Below are 12,494 nucleotides of genomic sequence, written 5' to 3'. Positions count from 1 at the left end.
GATCGAGGGCCTCGCTTCCCTCCTCGGTGAGATCCCTTACTGCGCCCGGCCGGTTGGTGAGTGCTGCGGCTGCGGTGTCCCAGCTTTGCCCTGCGCTCGATCGTGGCGCTCGGTGCGCCCTCTCTTGCTCCCCGGTCCTGTTCGGGGGGGGGGGGCTGTGCTGGTCCTGGTCTCTGGGGCATGCTCGCGGCTCTTGGGCCTGGGGCATGGTCCCGAGCCGGGGCCTCGATTTCCGGCTCTGCCCGGTGGGCTGGGGGGTTTGTGCTGGGTGTTCTGGGGGCTGCGGTAGGGCGCGCTGGTGGCGACGGGTGCTGTGGGCGTGTGTGCCCCCGCCTAATCTTGATGCCTTCGCCCTAACCGCGGTTGGGGATTATTTTTGAAGCAACACAGGCCTTCCCCATCCCATATTGGCTGATGGCGCCCTGGGGCAATATTAGACAGGCCTGAGGACTGAACCTTATGCTCTTCCTGGTCATCCCACCTCGACCGCCTTGGAATATTGAGACTGCCTATCGCCAATACCCGTTGCTGGTGGTGCCTGGCTTGGGGTTGAGTCGGGTCAAGTAGGTGCCCCTCCCCCACCGGTGTGCCACTTCAGGGACGCGCTCTGTTCGCCACTGGGATTGCCAGGAATACAGTCTGCTGCTCTCTGTCCTCTGACCCTGGGGCTCTACGCCGTAGCGCTTTCCTGCCTGATTTGAGGTTCTCTCACAGGTTTTGGCACGATTCTAGTGCACCTTGACGCTGGAACCTCTTGATGCCTCGCTGTTTGACTGTGCCTCTGCCTATGCCTCTGCCAACTCGTTCATAGGGGTAGTGAGAGATCCCTCACTGGCTCCGGCCTTTCGTCTGCTGTGCGCAATCGTCGTCCCTCGCTGCATTGCTGTCTTGCCGCTGCTCACCGCCCTCCAGCTTCCACCATGGGGAAGAGGGACCGGAATCAACGCAAGCTCAGCTTTGATAAAGCCTCCTTGCTAGCCACTGACGCCCCTCCTGGCTCTTACATGGGCGCGATGGAGTCCTCCGATCGTGAAGATACGACCTCTCTGGTCACCGCCATGATGAGTGAGATGAGGGCCGGCTTCAAGTCACTAGACAGCCGTTTTGATAGTCTCGAACAAAAACTGGCCGACATGGGGTCTAAAGTGCAGGCTCATGATCGGCGGTTGGACGTTGTGGAGTTCAGAGTATCGGACATAGAAGATAGCACAACTAAATCATTGAAACATCTAGAACGTGCCGAAAAAATCCTCAAAGAACTGGCCATCAAGAACGAGGACCTCGAAGCGCGTGGTAGACGCAACAAGATCCGCATTATTGGCGTGGCGGAGACGACACCAACCGGACGCATGGATATTTTCGTAGAAAACCTCCTTATCGAACTGTTCGGCAGAGAGTCATTCACGCAGGGATTTGTGGTTGAGCGTGCCCATAGATCCTTGGGCCCCCATCCTTGTCCTGGCCTGCCCCCCCGCCCCATTATTGCGAGACTTATGAACTTTCGCGACCGCGACGCTGCTCTTCGTGTTGCACGCGAAAAAGGAGAGGTCCAGTGGCAAGGTAGCACATTGTCTTTTTTTCCAGACTTCACCTTCATGGTCCAGGAGGCGCAACATAAATACAACGGTGTCAAGGCCACCCTGAGGAACTTGGGCCTCAAATACGGTATGCTCTACCCAGCACGCCTCAAGGTGGAAGTTGCCGGCAGGTTCCGTATCTTTGACACCCCCACAGAGGTGCAGGAGTTTTGCCAGAACTACAAAAACATGGGTCACCTTCAAATGCTGCTTCCGGACTGCCTTCCCCAGAGAAAAATTATTCCCAAAACAGCGTTGAGTTGTTTACGGACCCAGGAACTGGCTGACAGTCCATCATGTCATAGCCTTTTCTTACTGTGGTGTTGCTTGATTAAGTACTTTATGTATTCATTCACGACCAGCCACATAGGTTTGCCCGATCGTCGAGGCATTGCTGCCCCTCATGGCGGATGCCTTCAGTTTCTTGCAGGTTTTTTTGCTATAGTGGATTGTTTTTGTACTATGTCAACGCCATGTATCTTGTCACGTTCCACTAAAAGATTCCAATGGGTTTGCCTCTTGGGGGTTGACAAGGGGCTGGGTGGTGGGTGGGGGGAGGGTTTTGTTTGGTTATGTTACATTCTTGATTGCTGCATTGTTTATCATGTCTTTGAGCGAGTAGAGAGCTCCGCACAGTTCAGATGATTTTTGGCATGGACGTCCAAATGGCCAAGTTAGGTCTTCAACTCGGTCCTTCCGAGCTCTCGTTGATGTCCTGGAATGTTCGGGGGCTGAATAATTCTAAAAAGTGTAAGCAGGTCCTCAATTATATGACCAGGCACAAGGTTGACATTGCTTTACTGCAGGAGACGCATTTGTCCCCCTCTGACTCCTCTCATATTGCCAGAAGCTGGGGTGTTCACCGGTTTTTCTCCCATTATAGCAGATATTCTAGAGGAGTAGCCATACTTATCCATAAACGTATGCCGTTTGCTCTTTCCAATAGCATCATTAACAAGGAGGGAAGATATATAATAGTCACAGGGACCCTTGTGGGACACAAGGTCACATTAGTTGGGATTTATGGTCCTAATGCGGACTCCCCTTCTTTTTTTCAGGATTTGCAGGTGCAACTTTTTTAACTTGAACCAGGATTATAAAGGGTTGGGGGGGACTTTAATTTGTTATTGAATCCCACTAGGGACAGCACGTCCTCTTCCCCAGATGCTAAAGCCCGATCACGCCCGGTGCTGCTTGACATATGCACACACTTCTCCTTAATTGACATCGAAGCAACACTACATTCACTATCGCCTGTTTATACCATTATTCCGAATATCACAATACCTGGACCAGGATTGATTATTGGCTCCTCTCCCCTGGGGTTGTGGGTTGGGTGGATGACCTTCTCACACTCCCACGTACGCTGTCGGACCACTCTCCCATAGTTCTTACATTGAAAATACCTAGATTGGGTGGATACGAGAGGCAATGGCGATTTCCTGGGAGAGCTCTGACCGATCCCGTTTTCACTGAAGAAGTTCATTGAGGATTATATCGACCTTAACACTTGTACATTGGATTCATGGGCAGTTCTTTGGGAGGGATTCAAGCTACCATTCGTGGTGTCTGCATTGCTAAGCATGTAGGCGTACTAAGAGACATCCGGTCCACACTGTCCCGCATTGAAAAGGACATTGCTGCTCTAGATGAGGAACTGTTACAGACTCACAACGAAGAGAAGGAAGCCAAGCGGCTGAAGTTAATGTTAGAATTTAGAGACGAGGCAGATAGGGAGCTGAGATTTTTGATCAAGCAATACACAGCACGGCAGTATGGAGAGGGCGACAGTCCAGGCAAGCTTTTGGCACAATTTCTTGGCCCCCCCAATAATTTGTCCTATATCACTGAAATTGTGGTGCCACTGGGTGACACTCTCCATTCAACACCAGAGATTTGTAATGCCTTCTTATCCTACTATAAAACCTTATATACATCAACACTATCAGACGACCAGGGTGACCGGGGTAACTATCTTAATGAGATTGCTATCGTGTATCTTGAAAAATACATGCAGTACTTCTTAGCTACTCCCATTACACAGGACAGCATAGTTGAGGCTATTGATTCACTGAGGGGTTCCTCGGCGCATGGCCTTGATGGCTTCTCCGCCGATTTCTACAAGACCTACAAAGAGATCCCATATCCGATGAACAGTGGGAACAGTGCTGCAGAGCCACGAGGGAAGTTTCACTAAACAGTAGACACAAATTAATTCATTTGAAATTTTTACGAAGGCTGTATCACACCCCGGCACGCTTACACAAAATTGATCCTAATCGTCCCCATCACTGCCCCAAGTGCAAGGCCCCCTTCGCCGATTTCGCTCACCTTTCCTGGACTTGCCCACAGTTGCATGAATATTGGTCCCACATACATCGCACTTTTAGCGATATGCTGATCTTAGATATGATCCCCACCCCTGAAATTGCGCTGCTGGGTTATGTTGCCAACTTTCCGCGTAATGTGCGCAGAATCGCAGCCCTGGGATTCTTGTTGGCAAAACAGGAGGTGGCACTGCTATGGTGTGACAGACGGCCGCCAAAACTAGCGTTCTGGCTCAGGAGTATGGCCTTTTGTAATACCAATTGCGAGGAGTACTCGACTCTGGTCCCCTGTAAGTCCCGTCCCATCGACATTTGGGGCCCATATCGCTCGCACATAACCAAGATTACTGCTGAGCGCCAGTCTCAGCTGGAAAATCACATAGTACCAGAGGGAGTGGGTTAAGGTATTGTGTATTATTGAATTTGGAGATTTGTATGTATTAGATCACAGGTTTCATTTTTATAGTTTTATTATTTGTGTGTTATTTATAGCTGGAATATTATTTATTGTGCCTATGTAAGTTGTGGTTGTATTGATCTTGAGGTCTTCCCCCTCCCTTTTTTCTGCTTTATTTTCTTCTCCGCCGATTTCTACAAGACCTACAAAGAGATCTTAGTCCCCCGATTGGTGGAGGTGTATGCTGAGGTGCTTGTCTGCCTCCCACATTCAGAGAGGCGGTCATCATTCTGCTCCCAAAACCAGGCTAGGACGTTACCTTATGCAGTTCTTACAGACCTCTATCTCTATTAAATCTTGACTATAAGATTCTGGCTAAGGTCATTGCCATTCGGCTATCGTTGTTGATGAGGTCTATTATCTCCCCGGCTCAGTCTGGCTTCGTTCTGCATCGCTCGACTTCGCTTAACCTTAGGACCCTTTTATCAGTATAACATTGCATAGATCCTTCTACCCCGGCCACCGCAATCCTTCTTGATGCAGAGAAGGCATTTGACTCCTTGGAGTGGCCCTTCTTCCTGTCCATCATGAGACTCATGGGCATGCCTGAATATTTTGTCTCCACAGTGGTACTATTATACACTTTACCAAACGCCAGACTGTGCCTTAACGGCACCATCACTGAGCAATACTCTTTGTCGTGGGGCACGCGTCAAGGATGTCCCTTAGCCCCACTATTAAACATTCTGGCAATGGATCCTCTGGTCCGTCATTTTCAAGAGGAGCATTTACATCAGGGTCTCCAGTTTCGGACTGGTCCACTTTTGATATCGCTATACGGGGATGATACCATCTTATACATCAGGATGCCCCACATTAACCCCAAACCATTGATTCTGGAGATAACTTGTTTTGGCAACTTCTCGGGTTTACGTATTAATTGGCACAAATCAGTCATCTTTCCCCTTACTCCGTGCACTACCGCATGGAATTGCACTTTCCCCCTTGAATGGAGTTGTGACTCTGTTAAATATTTGGGGATCCCTATTCACTTAGACACCGCCTCCATTATTAGATTAAATTACGGTAGTGTGATTGCTATCCTAGAAAGCTAGATAGAGAGATGGACTCGCCTTCCCCTATCTATGGCCGGGCGAATTGCCATAATTAAGATGGTTGTTCTTCCTCGCTTTTTGTACCTTTTTAATAATATCCCCATCCCCCTCACCAAAGTTTTCTTTTCCCAATTACTCTCATTGCTATTGCCATTGGTATGGGGTGATAAGAACCCGCGCGTGACTTGGGGGGTTTTGACTCTTCCATATGAGCGTGGCGGCTTTGGTGTTCCTGATTTTTATCTTTATTTTTTAATTGCTCAATGTTCGTATGCGTACTCGTGGTTCCATCCGGATGCCTGCATTCTGTATTTGAAACCGGAAGCAGACCTGGTCATTCCCGGACTATTATCCACTGTTCTCCCTGGGGGTTTCCCTCAAGATCTGCTAGATATTCAAACTGTTTCATCAACCTGCTGGGCATGGGATAGATTGCACAGACTTCTCGGCCTACATCAATTGTATTCGCCGGCCCTGCCGTTGCCTAACTCCTCCTGGCTCCCGATCACTGGAGAATCGGTTGTAAAACACACTGTGAGACTGTGCAGCGGGGGCACTGAAGCATCAATGGCACACACAAGAACTTGTGGTTCCGTGGTTTACGAATTGGGTTCGATGGTTCTGAACCCGTTCAACGAAGATCGTCGGAAATGGACGATTTTGGTGTCAGCAGACCGCAAATGGCGAGTGTAGCGTGTCTGAGTGTTTTCGTATGCATCGATATAGGAGAACACTCTGTATTCGAGGATCTAGTTCGAACCTTCGGGTTCCATTTTGTATACGGCAGTCATTTTGTGTGGTTGCCCTAACATAGGCCCGATGATTGTGGCCGAACGAGTCCTTGAGACATGTACGGTTTAGCTGACTCCTAGGTGACCTGGCCGAACTGACTCCTTGCCCGAGGCTGACCTCGCTGAGCCAGTTCCTTGTTCAACAGCTGGCCTGATAAAGATCAAAGAGCAGGACATGCCCGAGTTTATGGTACACTGCTCCCACCTTTCTATCTCCTCCCCAATCTGTTTCGCCTTTCTTTTACGACATAATCATTGATTTGGGTGAAAGGGTTTATGATGGGTTTGTCCGGCCTGATTGAACAGGAAATCGGGAATTTGCTTGGTCATTTCTGGTGGGCTGGACAACGGAAAATGGGATTGTCTTTGACTGTTGTCATTCGCTACTTTTGAAATGTTACATTGTCATTGGTCAGTTTGTATGCACCGAATGTAAATTTGGAACGTTGCCTGAGGCTTGATTTTTGGCATAAAAGACCATGCTCCGCTTATTGAATTTGTGCAGTCTCTGACGAACTACCCGTGTGTACTTCGTAGATCTCTGTTCCTGGTTGCAGCCAATAAACTTTGGTCTTTGACGTCATCAAGAAGTATCCAGTGTCTCTGTTTGCCAAGACAGGGGAACTCGAAGGTATCAGGCGTTCTCCCTGACGCCACTGGGTTCTAAAACCCGGTCCTTCAAACTGGGTTGAAGAGAATATTTTTATTTTTAAGACAAACGTCCCAAAGCAAAGAATAAAGAGTCTTTCAAGGTGCTCCACTCCTCATTGGGTTGAAGATAAGGGTAAATCACAGTTCTTAAACTCTTCTGAGGGATTCTTCTTCTTGGAAGTTGCTCTGGTCTCTGCTCCGGCGGGATGGAAAGGAGGAAAACAAAACAAAAACAAAAAAAAGACTTTTAGAAGACGGGTTTCTTGACCATACGTCTCTAAGGGGAATGGGTGTGAGGAGTCACCGAAGGCTGCCACCACACAAAGAACAGGAATGGTGAGTGGACAAAAACAAATAACAAAATTCCACAGACACAGCCCAGTGACCTCCCCGTAAAGCTTTACCCAGTCCCTCGCCGTGAGAAAGTGAAGTTTCGTATGCGACTCCGTATCTTTTCCAGCCACTCTTCCCTTGAAGCGTGGCGGGGCAAATCGCGATCTCGTTGGCCTCCTGGCTCCCCGGTCTTCTCGTCCACTCTGTCTCCTGCTCGATCCTTCCGTCCTCCGATCTCCCCCCGACTCGCCTCTCGCTGTGAATTCTCCTCTCTGACACCGGCTTTCGCGCCTTCAGGTTCTGGCAGGGTTTCCTTATCCGCCTACACTGTGTCTGATTGGCTCGCGGCGGGTGACGTCAGGATTGTGGACTCCTCCTCAGGGGAAGAGCAAGCTGTTAAAGGGAACATAGGAGTCCTGTGGACGGGGTGGAAACGAACAGATGTTAAAGTCCTCATCCCGTCCGACATCGGCAGTGGCCCCCTGACACACACCTTGGCCAAATTCCACATTTGCACTATTGGCGATCTCTTTCTTGATGGCCATGATTTTTCAGTATCTGAAGATCAACGTTTGTATTGGCTAGATTACTATCCTTGTTGAGGGCCTCGTTTCCTACATTTCCGCTTGCCCCCAAGGAGGCTTCCCCTCTCACTTTTATCATCCAGCACCCATTGGGAGCTCACTTAGTCTCCAAACTATATCACATGTGTGGTGCTTCACTCCCCGCCCTTGATGCTAAAGTGCGAGATGCGTGGTAGGGGGGTCTGGGTAATCCCATATCCGATGAACAGTGGGAATAGTTCTGCAGAGCCACGAGGGAAGTTTCACTAAACAGTAGACACAAATTAATTCATTTGAAATTTTTACGAAGGCTGTATCACACCCCGGCACGCTCACACAAAATTGATCCTAATCGTCCCCATCACTGCCCCAAGTGCAAGGCCCCCTTCGCCGATTTCGCTCACCTCTCCTGGACTTGCCCACAGTTGCATGAATATTGGTCCCACATACATCGCACTTTTAGCGATATGCTGATCTTAGATCTGATCCCCACCCCTGAAATTGCGCTGCTGGGTTATGTTTAGGGCTCCCAGTTTTATGGTATTTATTTTTTCTACATTTCCGTCTGTATTTATCCATATTTATTTTTTGCTAATTTTTTCGGTATTTATCCACTTTTATTTTCTGTTGTCGGCATAAATGAAGCTGTAATGGGTATTTTACGACATTTATTTGACTGATAAATGCATATTCACATTTGAATGTCCAAAAGGTTTCAGCGGTATACAGTGTAATAGTGTTGTCTGAAAACACATGCATTGTAGAAAAGCATAAATAACTGTAGATCTACACTTAATTAAGCTTAGTTATGAAATCCATTGTCTTTTTAATCTCCCCTACCTCTCAATCTATACACGTACTGACTGGCATTCATGATTGACAGTCGAAAAAAGCATCCAAAGAAGACCTATTTTCCGTATTTTTCTGTATTTAAAAATAAATACAGACAGAAAAAGAAATAGTTTTCTGTCTGTATTTATCTGTAAAAATCAGTAAAAACGGAAAACTGGGAGCCCTAGTTATGTTGCCAACTTTCCGCGTAATGTGCGCAGACTCGCAGCCCTGGGATTCTTGTTGGCAAAACGGGCGGTGGCACTGCTATGGTGTGACAGACAGCCGCCAAAACTAGCGTTCTGGCTCAGGAGTATGGCCTTTTGTAATTCCAATTGCAAGGAGTACTCGACTCTGGTCCCCTGTAAGTCCCGTCCCATCGACATTTGGGGCCCATATCGCTCGCACATAGCCAAGATTACTGCTGAACGCCAGTCTCAGCTGGAAAATCACATAGTACCAGAGGGAGTGGGTTAAGGTATTGTGTATTATTGAATTTGGAGATTTGTATGTATTAGATCACAGGTTTCATTTTTATAGTTTTATTATTTGTGTGTTATTTATAGCTGGAAAATTATTTATTGTGCCTATGTAAGTTTTGGGTGTATTGATCTTGAGGTCTTCCCCCTCCCTTTTTTTCTGCTTTATTTTCTTCAAATCATATTTAGAATCTTCTGTCATAACAGTTCCCCAGTGGTAAAAACTTTTGTTTTTCTGTTCCCGAACACCCTGAGATATTTTAATTTATATTATATGCGTATGCCTTTCTCTCCCATTATTTTGCTTATACGACAATAGGTAACGTAAAGATGCATCAATGTTCTTTTTTTTTTAATTTTGGAAAATGATAAATAAAGATCATTAAAAAAAATTAAGCGTTCTAGTGCCGAGGTACGATAAATCTTTTGATAGCCTCACAAAGACCTTGACACACAGACAGATTACTTCCTGCCTGGCGAGACGTGTAAACGACTCTCAGGCTTACAAACAAAGACAGTTGCCGTAGAGTGAGGTGTGATGTCCTCTCCCAGGAAGGCCACTCAGGGTGTTGGCCCAAAAAGCGAGCTTCAAAAGGAAGCTGCCGTTGAAGGGCCACCTGTGACAACACCAGAGAAGGCTGACTTTTGTTCATGCAGGCAAGGTGGAGACACGGACAGAGAAGAAAACAACCCATCCCCAAACTGGTCTTCATTTGGACAAGTAGCACACAGGTAGCAAAACCCCTAGGGAGGGCTACCAACCTCCTGACAACAGAGGAAGTGTCCCGACATTTTGAGAGTGGGCTAGAATAGTGCACTCTGGGACAGCCAGATGTCACACATTGCAGAAAAAACTTCACCAGAAGGGTGGGGACCCAGTAGCCCACTGGTGAGTGCCCTTGTGCTCCCCTCAGGGTCCTTTCCTTGGATAAATATGGCACCCTGCTCGCCGGATCTCATTGGATTTCAAGAAAGGACTGAAGAAGGACTGCCCTGCTTCCCTTGAAACTGCAAGGAGAGATGCTGTACCATTAGAAGGACTGCAACTGCTGCACTTGGGGCTAGTAAAGTTTGGATTGTGACTGCTGCTTCTGTCTCAGGAAAAACTTGATTACCGGCTCCAGATCAAAGCAGCAAATCCAAGGATCAGTCAGCTGATCCCCTGAAATCAGCTCAGGGCCGCAAGAGCGGAAGAAGCCCAAACCAACAAGTTAGTAGCTGTCACAGTTTTTTTGCCACTACCTGCCCCCGAATGCACAAAGGGACCAATCCCTGATGGGCACAGGTTGCACCCTAGTCCGCTGGATCCGGTGTCAGTGCTGTCAAAGTCTGGATTTGTCAACCAAGAGGGACACCAGCCCCCACCAAAGGATTTTGACCCAATCGGTAAACCAGCATCGGCTACTCAGCAATTGTAACGTAGAGGTCTTCAAGGGACCCCAACTGCTGTGGCCAAAGTCACCCCCACCAACCGTGGACCAAGGATTCACCACACAGGCACCCGTATCAACCGCATATTAACTGGGGCATCCTTTGAGCATCTTTTCACCTGCATACTCAGAATCAAGACCACTCCACCGTAGCCGATAGTGGTCCTCCTGTAAAGTTTGGTAGGGAAAGTGTACCCAGCACAATTGTATATTTATTGTAACCTGCAGTAGGGGAACGGGAGGTGGGAGTTCTGGTTGGGATTGTTCATAAAACCAAATAAAACAGTATGTTGAAGGAGTAGACACTATGGTATATACAGCAGAATATGGAATATGATAAAAATGGGAGTAATAATATGTATAAAAGTGGATGTATATTGTGAAAAGCCAATAAAATCTGTTTTACAAAAAAATCCTGTAAAGTTTGGAACTTGCTTTAAAAAATCTCTGGTAGTCAGGTAACTGTCCAAAGTATCCTCTCTGGCAAACTATACCTCCATACTGTTGGATTCGGTCACCCCAAGCAGGGCTGGAGTTGTGAAACTATCACTTTTAAACTTTTCAGAAGTTTACAAACTTTTTATTGAACAATGCTTGTTTTTGGTTGTATTTAAAAGTACTTATTTCTCGGCGCCGCCACCGTTGACTTGCTAGTGGAGGATCTGATCCTCACCCATCTTGCTCCCGCTGGACTTAGCAAATTCTTCGCGGTCGAGCGTGCGTATCGTTTCCCGAGTGGACAGACTAAACCGGGGGCCCCCCCGAGGCCTATAATCGCTAGGCTCTTCCACTTTCGGGATCGTGATGCTATCCTCCAGGCCTCGCGTGGGCATGGCCCATTGAACTATGAGAACAGTTCTGTCTCCATATACGATTTCACTCCTCAAGTCCAGCGACAAAGGATGGGGTTCCAGGGAGTGAAACAGCGCTTGCGGGACTTAGGACTCAAGTATGAGATGCTGTTTCCGGCTCGACTGCGCGTCGAGTACCAAGAACGTACTTTGTTTTTCGATCGGCCAGACTGTGCCGGCGACTGGCTTGATTCGCTGCCGAAGAGGGACGATGGGAGCGGCAGCCCTGTGGAGCGGACGGAGGTGCATCGGCACAGAGTGACATTTTGGTTTGCGATGTCTGGTTCTTGTTCGTATTTGCCAGCTGAGTTATGCCATTTGCATCTTAATCGGTGGTTTGGCCCAAGGGTGGTTCGGGTGGGGGTAGTCTCTCTTTTCCCTCTGGGGTTCTTTGTGTAGTGTATTATGAAGGGGCGACAGGCACACTGCAGATTGGGGTGGCTTTTTAGTCGTACGCAGGGGTGCAGGGTGGGGGGTGTTGTAACGGGATGTTGTTGGGGGGCGGGGGGGAACTTGTTTCTGTTTTTGTATCTGTTTTTTTCACATGGCACAACAAGCATTGCTTTTATCCTACTGATCTTGGGTTCGGAGAGGGAGGGTTGTGGTGCTTTGCTGGGATGGGGGGGTGGTGAGTTAAAATTGTTGTCTTGGAACGTTAACGGTCTGGGTGACAACATAAAACGTGGCGTTGTTCTTCAGTTTCTTAGACGGCACTCCCCTGACATTGTCTTGTTACAGGAGACACATCTGATAGGGAATGCGTGCAGGGCCCTGGATAGACGCGGCTAAGATTGGTAGCTCACGCTGGATTTACATCCGGCTCCAGAGGGGTCGGCATACTGATTAAATCCTCCCTGCCCCTTGAAATAGATGATGTCACACTTGATGATAGGGTCGCTATGCTGCTGTCTCCGGGCGGTGGGAGGGGAAGGTGCTCACAATCGTTAGTGTTTACGTTCCCCCGGGTCTTCAGGCTACCACTTATGCCGACCTGGGACGGACTCTGCTAGGGCTCCAGATGGTCTCCTTGTACTGGGGGGGGATTTTAATTCAGTGGTCTCTGGCGATCTCGACCTGATACCCCCCAGAGTCTTGCCGGCTTCCCAGCTGTGGCTTTCTGATTGCTGGAGACCTTTGGACTGGTGGATG

Source organism: Lissotriton vulgaris, chromosome 4_1 (assembly GCF_964263255.1).
Source record: "Lissotriton vulgaris chromosome 4_1, aLisVul1.2, whole genome shotgun sequence".
Lineage (NCBI taxonomy): Eukaryota > Metazoa > Chordata > Amphibia > Caudata > Salamandridae > Lissotriton > Lissotriton vulgaris.
Note: the sequence above shows the minus strand (reverse complement) of the source record.